Source organism: Cervus elaphus, chromosome 13 (genome assembly GCF_910594005.1).
Source record: "Cervus elaphus chromosome 13, mCerEla1.1, whole genome shotgun sequence".
Classification (NCBI taxonomy): Eukaryota; Metazoa; Chordata; class Mammalia; order Artiodactyla; family Cervidae; genus Cervus; species Cervus elaphus.
Genome location: NC_057827.1, coordinates 70,667,163 through 70,680,498, shown reverse-complemented (window position 1 = coordinate 70,680,498; position 13,336 = coordinate 70,667,163). Strand labels below are relative to the sequence as shown.

Sequence of the window (13,336 nt, the reverse complement as noted above, 5' to 3'; positions counted from 1 at the left end):
TATGACCAACCTAGACAATGTATTGGAAAGCAGAGAGATCACTTTGCCAACAAGGGTCTGTGTCATCAAAGCTATGGTTTTTCCAGTGGTCATGTATGGATGTGAGAGTTGGACCATAAAGAAGGCTGAACACCAAAGAATTGATGCTTTCAAACTGTGGTGCTTGAGAAGACTCTTTAGAGTCCCTTGGACTGCAAGGAGATCCAACCAGTCCATCCTAAAGGAGATCAGTCCTGAATATTCATTGGAAGGACTGATGCTGAAGCTGAAGCTCCAATTCTTTGGCCATCTGCTGTGAAGAGCTGACTTATTGGAAAAGACCCTGAGGCTGGGAAAGATTGAAGGCAGGAGGAGAAAGAGGCAGCAGAGGATGAGATGGTTGGATGGCATCGCTGACTCAATGGACATGTGTTTGAGCAAGCTCTGGGAGGTGGTGAAGGAAGGGAAGCCTGGTGTGCTGCAGTCCAGGGAACTGCAAAGTGTTAGACAGGATTTAGAGATGGAACAGCAACAACTGAGAGTAACTTGTTGAAAAAGATTTAGGTTTAGGCACAGTATGAAGTGTGTATTTGTTAAAAAAAATGGTGGCAGACATAGTAGAAACACACTTAGGCTCTACTGTTGATAGAAGTTTGCAGGCTTCCGGGCCCACGTGTGGTCTGGGGCTGTCATACACATGTCCCCGCTGGAGAGAGGAGTCTGGCTAGGCCAGTGTACATGATCTCCCAGCCATGGACTCAGACATTCACTATCTTCACAGGGTACAGACTTTCACTATCTTCTGGTTGCCTGTATTTTCTGATTTTTTAAAGAACAACTCTTTTTTGATTCTGTGCTTTTGAAGTATGCTTTACACACCGTAAAATGTGTCGATCCAAAGTGTGCAGTTTGATGACTTTTGACAAACACACAGCCCCGTGTGACCCTCACCCAGATCAAGGCGAGTTTCCACCCCCAGAGACCCCTGTGTCTTCTTCCGGCCTCGCGTGGCTGTGGGTGAACCGTGATTGGAGGAGGTGTGTGGAGGACACAGCTCAGGGAGGCGTGTCCACGTTATCCTTGTCTCCTGGACCTTGCGACCCAGTGGGCGCTGGAAAGATGCTGGGCCTGGGGATGGGGAGGGGCCCTGCAGCAGGAGGGACCCGCCCTGCACCCCCTGCCCCGCCTGCCTGAGGCTGCCCTCCCTGCAGCTGCCATGTCAGCCTGGGGTCACCTGGCCGAGGGACAGAAGGCCTATTGTACCAGGGGCATCCTCTGCCCTGGAGAGGGGGTGGGAGGGGGTGGGAGGCCGCGTTCCTGGGGTGGGGCAGCACGTCCTCTGAGCCGCCAGCCCAGAGTCGGCCCTGCCGGGACCCAGCTGGGGCTGCAGGGGCCTCAGGGCGGGCGAGGGTGCCTGACTCAGGAGAGGAGTTCGGTCTGGGGGCAAAGTGCGGAGCCGCCCCGGGGGCTGTAGGGGCCTTAGGGATGTTGTTGATCCCACTAAGCTGGCTTAAATCCCAGCTGCTTTTCTCTGGGAAGACCTCTTCCCTCGGAGGCAGGCCACCGCCTTCTCAGTTTGCGCACAGGGCGGGACCTTGAGCTTGGCTTCTGCTCTTCTTGTAAGGACACCAGCCCTGCGGAGTCGGGGCCGCCCTCCAGACTTCACAGCTCCGTCTCCAAATACAGCCTCAGGGGGGCTGGAACTCCACCGATGGAGCTGGGGGACATGGTCCAGCCCACGACACTCGGGCACTGGGCCGGGGCCTACGGGGCATGCAGCCATGCTCTTCTGTCCTTGGGGGGGGGTCCTGGGGGGAGTCCTGGGGGGGGTTCCTGGGGGGGGTCCTGGGCTCCTTCTCCCCTCCCTCCCCAGGTGCCACCCCCGGTTCTGGCAGCCCAACCCTCCCAAACCCGGGGCTGCTCTCTGCCCTCGGATGGGGGGCCTGGTCCTCGGGGAGGCAGGGGGGACAGGCAGTGGGGTTTCCACCTGCCGCTGGAGCACCTGAGCGCGCACACCTGCCGGCAGCAGGCCTGCAGCTCAAGCCTGCAGTCACAGTGAGGAGGAGAACATCTGCGAGGCTCTGGGCTCTGATTTGCTTATCGAGGCCCCTCCCTGCCCTGGATTCCCTTCCCGATCTCCCAGTTAATCCGGTTGTGGAAAATGTCCCGCAGCAGGCGTGGGAGGAGGGCGTGAAGTTTGTGTGTGTGCGCACATGTGTGTGTCGGGCGGGGGTGGTCTCAGCCACGCTCTCGGTGCACCAGGCCCCCTCAGCAGGCCCCCTCTTCTATGCCAAGGCCCTGCTGCAGGATGGGGGCACTCCACCCTCACGGTCCTGCTCGGGCAGGTGCCCGGAACCAGCCGCAGGGGCCTGCTGTGCGGAGGCGCAGACATCGTTACCCAGCAAAGCTTCAGACGGCACAAGAGGGGTGGCAGAGCTTCTGGGGGCCACAGCCTTGCCCAGGCAGGTACCCCAGAGCCTGTCTTCCCCATCCTGTCTGGATTCATGGTTTAGGTGGGCTCCTCCCCAGTCAATCCCAGGAAACCACAGAAGGCAGGAAGGATGGACTTAGGGAAAGGTAAACACCAAGCAAGACTCTAGGGAAGCCCCTGAGAAAGAGGTCAGCTTGGGGGGGAGGGCGGGTGGCGGGAGCAAGACCTTTGCGGGCGCGCCCTTCAGGAGGACACGGACCCCGTGGCCAGGCTGCGGATGGGGGGAACTGTTATCACGTGGCTGGTTCTCCTGACACCACACTTCCGAAGTCAACTCATTCAGACGACAGACGACAACTTGATCAGTCTCTTAGGAAACGTGGAGGGTTTTAGAAGCTCTGTGCCAGAAACGGGACGAAGCCTGAGCGTGTATGTGTTTCTATCAGAGGTCACAACATCGCAGGTGGGCACGTCACTGCCCTCCCGGGGCTCTGGGGACCGCGAGCAGTGGGGGCAGCCCTGCGGAGCCAGGAGACGACCTCAGGAGGCGGCGCCAGCTTCCCACGACACCCCCGGAATCAGGCACTACGGTTGGAACAGGTGGGCCAAGAGTGTGACATGCGCCTGAGATTAAAGTGGAGCTAGTGGGGTTGACCTCGCAAAGCGGATAGAGGAGGAGAGAGTCAATGAGAAGCAAGCACAAAATCATGAAAGAAAGACCGGAGCGGAGATATTAGGTTTGATGACTGTGACTGGCAACATGAATCAGACCACAGAGAGGACAAATGGGATGGATGCGGCTGAGCCCACGGGCAGCTTGTAGGGCTGAGAAAGCATCAAAGAGGCAGAAACTGTGGCGAGATGAGATCGGGAAATACACACCGAGGGCAGAGTGGAGATGCCAGCCCCAGGACCCAGGAGTCCAGGTGGGGGTGGGGAGCATCTGAAAACGCAGGAGACATTTCTGGGATCCGAGCTGGAAGGATTCAGGGGCTCAGATGCTGATGGGGGAGGTAAGGGCATCCAGGCACGCTTCTGTTTCCAAATACTGGAGACAAAAAGAAAATTCTAGCAGTTTCCCCAAAGAGAAGAAGGCTTCTCACCAAAGAGCACAAGTCAGGTTGATATCCGGCATCCCGACAGCAATTCTGACACAAGAGGTGGAGCCAAGTCCGTGGAAGAAAAGCGCTGTGGACCCAGGAGCGTGGCGGAAAACCGCAGCCACGCGTGAGGGGAGGACGGCGAACTCAGGCACGAAGCGGAAGGAAGGAAGCTTGCTCCATGACTCCCCCCGCCTCCGCCCCGGCTGCCCCGGGAAACCTGTTTGCAGGGAGCGGTCAGTGGGGAGGGAGAGGAATCAGGGAGGATGTCCCCCCCAACCCCTCAAGGCGCCGGGAAGGAGGGACCCCACCCCGCTCAGATGACCGTCCTCTGAGAACACTTCCGGCTGAAGGAAGAGGAGCCGGCTGGTCACAGCCCTCAGGTGCAAACTGTTACCAGCTCCCTGACCTGGACCGCGGTGAGGACGGAATCCCGGGCGGCCGTGAACTTGGACGGGAGACGTCCCACCTTTTATTTTCGCAGTGTGCTCAGTCGCTCAGCCACGTCTGACTCTGCGACCCCATGGACTGTAGCCCTCCAGGCTCCTCTGTCCACGGGATTCTCGAGGCAAGAACACTGAAGAGGGTTGCCATTTCCTTCTCCAGGGGATCTTCCCAACCCAGGGATCAGATCTGGGTCTCTTACGTCTCCCACATTGGCAGGTGGGTTCTTCACCACTGGGGCCACCTGGGAAGCCCCTCCCTTGCCTAAACTGAGTGCTCACCTGTGCCTCCCCGCCTGGAATCCGGGTCCTGGGCTGACACTGTAGGGTCTCAGAAGCTCTGGTTGATGTTTCAATATTGGTGGTCATGAGACCCGTCTTTGGATCTCCACTAATACACCAGCGAGAAGCCTCATTCATTGCTGCGTAAGAAGCTACACTTGCTTCTGACCTGGTAGCTGTATTTCAGGGTAAGTGGATTGCTCTGAAGCACGATGCCTTTTATTTTATGCATTTACAAATCGTGTGCTGGGAAGGGAATCCGCAGGCTTCCCCAAAGGGGCGGAGGAAAAGGCTCACCCCATCCCCCACACCCCAGGGGTTGGTTGACCGCCCTGCAGGGCCTCTGCAAGTTATGGCACGGTTCTGTGCCTCAGTTTCCCCATCTGGAAAACAGGGGGAATGGAGGGCAGGTGAGTCGGCCCGCACGCGGCAGCACTTCTGGCCGCTTCAGGACTGCCGGGTGGAAAGGAAATGGGACGCTCTTAGGATTAAATGATGTTCACAACACACGCCAAGATCCGCAGGATTCAGCTGTGTGGTCCTTAGAAAGAAGCTGATGAAACACAATAGGCTCCAGATTGGAGGAGGTCTGCGCACAGCACTGTCATTGCAGATGGTGAATCTGAAAACCTGGAGGGCGGGAGTGGGTACTCTTGAAACATGTGAAAGACTAAAATTGGCCCGAGAGGAAGGAGAGAGCTTGAATACAAAGCAGCGCTAAGGAAACGGAAGACCTACCCAGGCCCAGCTGGCTTTGTAGGGGGCTTGACCAAACGTTAAAGCGTCACTTGATTCCTTTTCGGGATAAATTGTTTCAGAAAAGAGGAAGATGAAAGAACCACAAGCAAGGTTGCCCCGCTCCCGTCATGAGGATAGAATGAACCTTGACTCTAAAACCGGGTAAACATATGAAAAGATGCCCCGCGCGTCTCCCCTGTGAGCTTAGGCTGGAAGCCCGGGGAACTTCCTAGTAACTCACTGAGTAGGGCTGGGCTCCTGGCTGCCTTGTCCCGCCCGCTGCAGCCTCTGGCCGAGGTCTTGGCCTGGGAGCCTGGCCGGAACGCGCCTCGGTGGATTTCAGACTCTGCAACTTCTCACCAGCTGAGCCGGGGGGGGGGGGGGGGGGGGCCTGTTTGGAGCCGGAGGGTGGGGACAGGAGGGAGGGGGCTGGCTCCCCACTACCCCCCTCCTTTCTTGTTTCGGATCTTGTAGGGGATGGGGCTCAATGATGCCATAGTAAATGTACTTAAAAAAGAAAAAATAGCCTGTTTATTTTAGAATAGTTTTAAGAGTTACAGAAAAGGTGCAAAAATAGCACAGAATTCCTGTCCAGCCTGTGCTGAATGTTTCCCTAACGTTAACATCTCACCTTAGTGAGACGTTTGTCATGACCAGTGAACCAATATTGATGCATCGCTATTAATGGAAGTCTCTGCCTTGCTCTAGCTTCCTTGGTTTGTACGAATGTCCTCTGTTGTCCACGCGGACCCCACATTGCCCTGGTCACTCTGTGGCCTTAGGGTTCTCTGTGGGGAGACAGTTCTCACACTTGCCCTGAGCTGGACGACCTTGAGGGAGACTTGGCAGGTATTTTGTAGAATGGCCCTCAAGTGGAGTTAGTCTGATGTCTTCCTCATGGTTACACTGTGGTCACGGGCTTGGTGAGGAAGTGCACAGAGGGAGCAAGCCTTTCCACCACTGCTCTTCATGGGGACTCAGCGTCACCATGACATGTGACCCGGGACGTTGGTCCCAGCCTCCAGGCTGAGGTGAGCTCGTCAGGGGACTCCTTGGTTGAGCGCCTCTCTCCCCCCTTTGCACACTGTCCCACACTGTCCCCTGGAAGGAGGCCACACTGCAGCCCCCCGAGGGCTGGGGGGCCGCCCTCTGCCTCCTTGAGCTTCTACATAAGCCATGTGGAATTCTTCTGCAGGTGTGACCCAACTCAGGTTCAGCTGCTTGTCACTCAAGAATTCCAAACTGAGAGACAAGGGTTGGGGAAGAGGAAAGACAGCCGTGCTGGGGAAGCCGACTGCCCCAGGGAGAAGGTGGACTCACGGCCCAGTGAACCGGCGACCCGTTTCCCAGGCTTTGCTTGGAGATCAGCCGGGGAGAAGAGGTAGGGGCCACGGGCTGGGGAGGGGGCAGTCTTCTAGTTTCGAAGACACTCGTCTCTCTCACACAGCCGTACTCAGCGGTCACTTGTCCCTTGTGCCTGGGACGCTGGCTGAGCCTCACATCTCGGGTCAGCTGGCCCCTCGGTTCCCACCGGCCTGAGATCCACGTGCTTGTGGGCAGCGTGCAGGTAACTTCTCCTACCTGGTGGGGGTTTCGGCATCTGCCAAACAGCTCAAAAGACATGGCTAAGGCTGTCATCTGTCGTCCTTGAAGAAGAACTAAAGGCCCTAGACTTTGTCTAATGACTAAACTGTTACTATTATTTTGTCCTCTCTGCTTTCCTTTCTTTTTCTATTTTCTCACGTCTCTGATTAAATGTAGCCTTTGGATCTCGGGGAAGGCCTAGGAGGCAACCGAAGCACGCAGAAGACATGGCGGTGGCGGGGTGGGGAGATGCAGTTTCTGTCTTGGGAAGGCAGCTTGCTTGCACAAGGAGATTTGTATCTTCTCTTCTATTGTTTATTTAATCATGTGTTTATACGGCTATGTACTTGGGATGTTTATTTTACGCTTCGGATCAGAACACTGCACTATTTATTTTATTGCTCAAATTGTTCCAGTCTTGGTCGCTGGGAGCCCCTCAGGTGTCTCCTGTGTCTGGGACATGCTTGCAGCTTGCTGACGCTTTCCTACTTTCTGGCATGACAGGAAGCTGCAGGTTCTCTGGAATGTTCTCTGCCCTAGCCCTAGAATCAGCCATTTCTCTAGGGAGCCCTGGTTCCTCTTGCTGGAGAATCCTGTTAGAAACCGAGATCTGGGCCCTGGTTGGGGGCTGGCTGCTGCTGGGGTGTTGCTGTTTCTCAGCCCTCTCGGCTGACACAGCCAGGGAAAACATGTGTGTGCTAACTGGTGTACACACACACGTATCTGCACGGGTCTAAATGGGCCAGCCTGCATCTCTGCTGACTACACCCGAGCTCCTGTTCCTGCCGGCGTCTCCACCTCAGATCCATCAACACACGGTTGTTCTGAACTCCTCCTCCTGCTCATCTGAAAATCCCCACCCACCAGTGGACGCTGGCCCCCACCCACCTCCCACTCACTTCCTCATCACACTCCAGCACACGCGGAGAGTGGCTTCAGGATTGAACCCTTACGGGAAACAACTGTGCTCGGATGTTTTTTTATCTTTAGCTTCATCTTAGTTTTTGTTATAGTTGTTCAGTCGCTCAGTCGTTGCTCAGTTGTGACCAACTCTTTTGTGACCCCAAGGGCTGCAGCATGCCAGGCCTCCCTGTCCATCACCAACTCCCGGAGCTTGCTCAAACTCATGTCCATCGAGTCAGTGATGGCATCCAACCATCTCATCCTCCCCTTCTCCTCCTGCCTTCAATCTTTCCCAGCATCAGAGTCTTTTCCAATGACTCAGCTCTTCACATCAGGTGGCCAAAGTATTGGAGCTTCAGCTTCAGCATCAGTCCTTTCAATTCTGGCATGATTTCCTTTAGAAGTGGTTTGATCTCCTTGCAGTCCAAGGAACTCTCAAGAGTCTTCTCTGACACCACAATTTGAAAGCACCAATTCTTGCCTGCTTTATGTTCGAACTCTCATATCCATGCATGACTACTGGAAAAACCGTAGCTTTGGCTATATGCACCTTTGTCGACAAAGTAATGTCTGTTTTTTAACATGCTATCTAGGTTTGTTATAGCTTTTCTTCCAAGGAGCAAGTGTCTTTTGATTTCATGGCTGCAGTCACCGTCCACAGTGAATTTAAAGGTTCTCTCTTTATCTCTAATCTGTACCCACCCTCAGAATAGGCCCTGAAACATGCTCTGTGCTTTGCCTGATCAGCCTCCCTCTCGCCAAGCCACCACTCTGCTTACCTAAATACACCTTTGTGGTGGGCTTTCAGTGCATTTACCAAGTCAGGAATGTTTCCTTTGGCTCTATTCCCAATTTGCTGAGAGATTTTTGAAAAAAGTCACAGCGAAGTGTTAAATCTTTATTTAAATCTTAAAAGTCATAAACAGATGTTAAGTTTCTCTCTGCATAACCTGAGAGAATTATATGCTTTTTGTCCTGTAATCTATTCTTATGGGATTTGCATTGATCCGTTTTTGGTATTGGACCTTCCTCGAAATTCCCAGAGGAAAGAGGTTTGCCTTCACATTAAGTACACTGCAGGAGAGCTTAGTTGAGGGGCAGTCTATAAAGGTGTGGCAGGGTGTGGGGGCCCCCAAGGGCTAGCACACCTGCAGGTCGGCCAGCTTGATGGGAAGAGAGGATTCTGGAACCCGAGAGGAAAGTGTCCTCGAGAGAGGGCCACCTGGAGAGGAGCCCGGAGCCCCTTTAAGTGCTGTCTAGGGTGGGGAGGCAGGTGGGGCTGCGGAGTTCCCTGGGGTGGCGGGGGTGGGGCGGGGTGCGTCAATAGGCTTGGTGGGGTCCCTCAAAGGGGACCTGTGACCTCAGGGCAGCTCACGAGGTCCCAGTTTTCTGACTTACTGTGGGGTACCTGGGGAGGACCCCCCCCCCCGCCTCCAGAAGGAGGCCTGATGGTCTGGGTGCTCTGCAGCTGCGGGCCCCTGGGTGCCCTGGACGGCCCTGTGGATGGAGCAGGGCCCCAGTCGGGAGCCTGGGGAGCGGCAGGGGGAGGGGCGGGGCTCAGGGCAGGGGGCAGGGCGGGGCGGGGCTCGTGGGCAGGGGGCGGGGGGCGGGGCTTGGGGCAGGGGCGGGGTTTGGGGCAGGGGGCGGGACCGCGCCTGCCCAGGCCTGGCCAGCCTGTCTCACTTTGCAGCTTGTGATCTGGTTGAGACACGGGTGCTACCCAGGACTGGACCACCCAGGGCTCCCACCAGAACCCGGGACCTACCTGTGCTGGGCGCCAGAGGCGCTGGGCTGCCTTGCCACATTGCTGAGACCCTCCCGGGGAGCCCCAACACTGCTCCACATGCAGGGAGGGTGGAGCCCCCACCCGGCCCTCCAGGAAGCCCCCTCCTTTCCTGGACTCAGCTCACCCCTCCCTGAAGGACCTTCGATTAAGCACAAACCAGAAAAGAAGATTCCAGAAACCAAATTATGATGTAATGGGACATTTTCACATTCGGCTTCTTCATATCCCCTTCAAAGAACAGGAAGGGAACTCGCCCAGCCTGGTCCAATCGCGGGGTCCTGAGCCCCTCCCAGAAAGGAGCCAGTGGGCCTTCTGGTTTTGCACAGACAGGATGACCTCACAACTCACCCTCCAAGCCAGGACACTTTTGAGAGAGAAACAGGGCACCCCAGTGATGAGTCAGGACCCAGGGATGACCGGGGATCTCCAGTCTCCCTCTGCAGAGTAACCGGGTTCCGCTCTGGGCTAGTGGTAAACAACCTGCTTGCCAACGCTGGAGACGCAAGTGACCCGGGTTAGATCCCTGGGTCGGGAAGATCCCCTGGAGGAGGAGATGGCAACCCACTCCAGTATTCTCGCCTGGAGAAGCCCACGGACAGACGTGCCTGGCGGGCTACTGTCCGTGGGGCTGCAAAGAGTCAGACACGACTGAATCGACTTAGCACAGCTCTGGGCTGAGTGGTCACGGGCAGAGTGCCCCGAAGCTTCCACGGCAGTGATCGCACATCTGGCTCAAGGGCTGCCGCACGGGCAGGGCTGAGCAGGGAGGGTCACCCACTTCGGTCCACGTGGCCTCAGCCTGGGCGGCTCGGCGGGCGGCTGGAGGATGCGCTTCCGGGGGTTCACTCACTGGTGAGCCAGGGCCTCTCTTCTGCCTTCCACTCGGGCTTCCGGGCAGCAGGGTGGCTGGTCCAGGAGTGGGTGAGCCTGGGGGACGCGGGGAGGGGCTTCCAGTCCCAGAGTATCACTTCTGCCATCACCAGGCCTGCCCAGGTCAGGGGAGGGCACAGCCACTCTCCCTCCAGACAAGGCACTGGGAGGACGGGGCGGGGTGAGGGGGCGACACTGTGCGGCCTCTTTTGGCAGACGCAGTCACCCAGGACGGTGGAGGCTGGCCCAGCGCTGGGCCAGAAGTCACTGGGTCCCTGCGGGGCGGCTACCTCTCCGCTGTGTCCACAAGAGCCGGGAAGATGCTTCCTCCCTAAAGATGGGCTTGAGGCTGCCTCCTGCGAGGCCGTTCCTGGGGGAGCCATTCGGGGTTTGTGCGGGTTGTCCACTGGGGCTCTCTCCCCGCTTTGGGTGCTGGCCCCGTGAGGTCATGGTTCCCTTCGGTCTCAGCCTGCTGGGACTGCCACAGTGGGATACCAGAGACCCGGGCGTAAACAGCAGAGGTGAGCTTCTCACAGTCCCGGAGGCCGGAAGCCCAGGGTCAAAGTGCCGGCAAGGGGGTCTCCCCCCACCCTTCCCTGCGCGTCCTCACGTGGCCTTGCCTCTGTGCACGCGCCCCTGGTGTCCTCCCCTTCCTGCGAGGTTCCTGTCGTGTTGGGTTAGGGCCCAACCCCGTGACTGCATTTAACCTCGATGACCTCCTGAAGACCTCGACTCCACGTCGGGTCCCATGGGGGTGAGGGCTCCTACGTGTGGATTCTGGGGGACATGGATCCATCCAGAGTGCCCACTTCTTCCCTCACCTCAGTCCTTCTGCCAGCTCCTCCTCTTCCGACTCGAAGCTTCCGAGGGCCCAAGGCGTGGTCCCTGGCAGTTTCTCTTCTCTCTGTCCATCTACACACCCTCCCTGGGTGACCCCATCCCGCCCATCCGTGAAGACTGCCTGCTGCTGACCCCCCTGTCCTGGGTCCCTTTCCTGAGCTCGGCCAGGCCTCCAGCCTCCCGACTGCTCTCCCCGTGCAAGTCAGAGGCCAGAAGAGAGCCCGCCACCCCCTCTCCACCCTGTCCCCCTCCCCTGCCGGCTTTCCCATCCCAGGAAATCACCCCAACACTCTGCTGCAGCCCCAGCCTCGGCCGCACTCCGGACTCTGCCCCTCCGTCCATCCCCGCACTCAGAGGGGCCTGTCCGCTCCCTGAATCTCTCTTACATCCAGACCCCTTCCTGCTGCCCCGCGCCGTGGTCCACCGTGCTCCCTCTAGTGGGCCTCCTGCAGGTCCGCTGTGAGGGTTTCTTTCTCTCACTCCAGATTATTGCTGAAACGGAGGTTTCAACAGTCTATCGGCTCTGGAAAATCCCCAGCCTGTTACCTCTCCCCAGCATGGGCATGTGTGCATTCGGGGCAGAAATCATATGCGCTGCACCCTTGTGTTCTCACCTTCTACGTCCCCTGGCCTCCCCAGGTTCCTGGGGAACCTTCTCAGACCATTCTCCGGGTCACTGTTCCCTCTTCATTTGCATTAGATCTGTGAAGCCAATCAACCAAGTTCCAGATTTCAATGACTATATGTATATATTTAGAAGTCTTTAAAAATCTGTCTGAAAATTTTTGGTAGTCTCATGTACCTTGCTCATATTTGTGATTCCCTTTAGATTTTTAAGATTTGATTTTTATAAAATTTATACACTTACCAGGTGGCGCTTGTGGTAAATAACTCGCCTGCCAAAGCAGGAGACAGAAGCGACAGAGGTTCGATCCCTGGGTCAGGAAGATCCCCTGGAGGAGGCAATGGCAGCCCACTCCAGTATTCTTGCCTGGAGGATCCCATGGACAGAGGAGCCTGGTGGGCTACAGTCCACGGGGTCGCAAGGAGTCGGATATGAGACTAAAGCCACTTAGCCTGAACACACAGACAGGGATCCAAGAATTAGTGGGGCTCTACACAGCCGTTTTTTTAGGTTTTAGCTTCTAACAAGTTTATACATACACTTAGTATAAGAGGTCAACATGGTTTATAAGCATTTTATCTCCTTAATATCCCCCCCCTCCCCCAAATAACAGTCCGTCACCACCGCAGCCTGGACTCCTGGCTCCCAGGTCCTGAGCACAATGCGATGATCCTTGTTCTAAGGCCCTGAAACTCTCTAATGCCCTGTCTCAGGGAAGGATGTGTTAGAAGTGGCACAGGGCTCGGCTCTCCCCAAACCCCGTAAACCCAGACGTCCACCAGGGCAGCGGAACCAGAGTGCACGGACACCGTCTGCAAGCAGCCAGGCGTCAGGGCGTCCCTCTATTGGTGGCAGGGAGGCCCCGCCGGCGGCTCGGGGACCGGTGCCCTTGGAGCAGGAGCAAGGGGGGAAGCAGCGGGTGTCCGGCGGGCCTGAGAACACCGAGCGCCGGAGGACTTGCTCAGACGCTCGGAGCAACGCGCTCAGCAAACGCCCAGCCGCGGTCGCCGCCCAGAGGCCCTGAGGCGGCAGCGCGGGGCGTTCGGGACCGCCCCAGACTGGGAAGCCGGAGACGGAGACAGAAGTTAAGTCCGGCGGAGGACAGCAGGAAGGGCTGTCCGTCGGGGGAGCAGTCCCGGCATCAGCGCCTGGGCGGCGCGGGGGTCGTGAGCAGTGCGTCTGCGCCGCTGCGGGTTCCGAGCACTGGGCACCCGCTTTATGCCGAAGTGAGCGAAAGGCAGGGCTTGTGGTCAGAGCCTGACCCCGCGCAGAGGGTCTCCCGGACAAGAGCGGGCCAGCTGGAGCGTCGCAGCCCCGCGGAGACGGACAGGCAGTCTGCCGCCCCCCAGACGGTGGACGCGACAGCACCCAGCCACGTCTGCCGCGGGCTGTGGGCTGGCGCTTGGCGCTCACGCGGGAAGCTCAGCTCGGGGTCCCCCGCGTGGTCCATGCTTGTTTGGGTCACTGACTTCCAAAGGCCCGACCGGGGCTCAGGAACTCCTCCTGGGTGACAGACTCCCTCGGGAGCAAGTCCACAGTGAGGATCTCGCCAGGGCCCGGTCAAGTGTCCAGACAGCAAGGTGGCTGGCCTCCTTGGGGTGAGCGCAAGGAGAATCCAAGGGGTTTTCTTGGCAGACGGAGCAGACACCCAGCCCAGCCTGCCCCGGGCCCTCTGTGACTTGTGACCCGGAGTCAACGCTTCACATCCCCCCACGTTTCTGATCACAGGAGTCCGCCTGATCTTACCGTGATAAA

The 13,336-nt window shown here is 57.5% G+C and overlaps 1 long non-coding RNA gene across 2 annotated transcripts in view; it reads left to right on the top strand.

The window, feature by feature from the left end:
• The first annotated feature begins 3,172 nt into the window (after positions 1-3,172).
• Positions 3,173-13,336, top strand: part of LOC122706789 — a 29,760-nt gene continuing 19,596 nt past the window's right edge. Inside the window, exons 1-3 of one of the 2 annotated variants that reach the window (XR_006344465.1) lie at positions 3,716-4,423; positions 6,169-6,354; positions 9,151-11,840. This is a non-coding gene — a long non-coding RNA (uncharacterized LOC122706789). Of the gene's footprint in view, positions 4,424-6,168; positions 6,355-9,150; positions 11,841-13,336 lie in introns of those variants that run through there. The other variant, XR_006344464.1, reaches the window with a different exon arrangement.